The sequence below is a fragment of the Lupinus angustifolius genome, unplaced genomic scaffold, assembly GCF_001865875.1.
Source record: "Lupinus angustifolius cultivar Tanjil unplaced genomic scaffold, LupAngTanjil_v1.0 Scaffold_90_117, whole genome shotgun sequence".
NCBI classification, from domain to species: domain Eukaryota; kingdom Viridiplantae; phylum Streptophyta; class Magnoliopsida; order Fabales; family Fabaceae; genus Lupinus; species Lupinus angustifolius.
This window is the reverse complement of record NW_017724600.1, coordinates 1-1,283: the sequence shown is the minus strand read 5'-3', so window position 1 is coordinate 1,283 and position 1,283 is coordinate 1. Positions and strand designations below refer to the sequence as shown.

Below are 1,283 nucleotides of genomic sequence, written 5' to 3'. Positions count from 1 at the left end.
AAGCGGTTATAACCCATATCTACAAGCCTTTGGTGCTGAGCAATTCAATGAAGATAAAGAATTACCGTATAGCAAAGATGAAACAAATGGCAGGAACATAACACTATTCTTCCAATAATGGTATTTGGACATTTGTGATGAGAGCTTAATTGGTGTTACAATCATGTTTTATATCCAAGATAACTTTGGTTGGGTAATAGGTTTTGCTATCCCTGCAATTTCAATGTTTGCAATGGTTCTCCAACAACCAGCCACATTCTTCACAAAACAAAGCATGACAGTGAAGGGAAATATTAGACATTTCAAGATCCCACCACTTCAAAATACTATTACATTATCAATAAATTTGGATGCCATTATAACAAAATTTTCGTACCAAATGCTCAACTTATTACACACCAAGACAGAGATACAAGTGTTAAAAAATGAAGGAAATTAGAAATGGTTCTCTCAATCATAGCCACGACTACTCTAGTTGAAATGAGAAGGCTTGCAATCAGGAACAGTTCCACCTAGCATTTTTTGGGTTGCTGCCACAATTGAAAACACCAACTGTGGAATTTTTCATTTCTAAGTTACTCGCAAGAATATTTGTCTCTTGCTGCAAGATTGGCAACCTGCACATACATAGCAAGTTCAAAAAATGAGCAGGTCCATACCAATTCCAACAAACATATGGCTCCAGAATGCAAAAATAAAAATGTGGAAACAGAGTTGCATAAAGTCTCACAATGCAGGGAACCAATCGGCCTTCTCAACGCAATGCTCCTCATAAGATAAGCTGTTAAAGAACCAATTAATGAAAGAAGGTCATCAACCAGGAGTCATAAGATAAATCAGTCGGGAATTTCAGGTAGTTACAAAGTAAAAGCATCAAAAGAGGCACTAAGTAGACGTCATTAGGCTGGTAAATGGCAGCAGAGAGACAGCATAAAACACATGATAATCAATAGCAGGAATTTCTAGGGATGACACGTTCAGTTACAAACAGTCATAAACATCATGAATAAAGGCAATTATTGAGCAATTAGAGCAATGGTGGGCTGCCAGAAAATTATCAGGGATCATCCAGCAGACCAAAGGATCTATCATCAGTTACATATGCAATAAATCCACATGAAAGACTAATCATTAGGCAGTTTCTAAACACAAGAGTCAGGATTATTCCTGATTCTCAACAGACCACCCAGGAGGCCCATACAGTTGGCTATAAAAGGCGTGCTATGTCATAGACAGAGGGGGGACAATAGCAAACAGTTACAGATCAAGCAATCATTAGTAGC

General features: G+C 37.7%; 1 long non-coding RNA gene across 1 annotated transcript; it reads right to left on the bottom strand.

Annotated features, from left to right (window-relative positions):
• Positions 1–317: 317 nt before the first annotated feature.
• LOC109339719 lies at positions 318–1,215 on the bottom strand. Its single transcript, XR_002106702.1, has 2 exons — positions 731–1,215; positions 318–617 (listed from the first exon to the last, which is right to left on the bottom strand). It is a non-coding gene; the product is annotated as an uncharacterized LOC109339719 (long non-coding RNA).
• Positions 1,216–1,283: the final 68 nt, after the last annotated feature.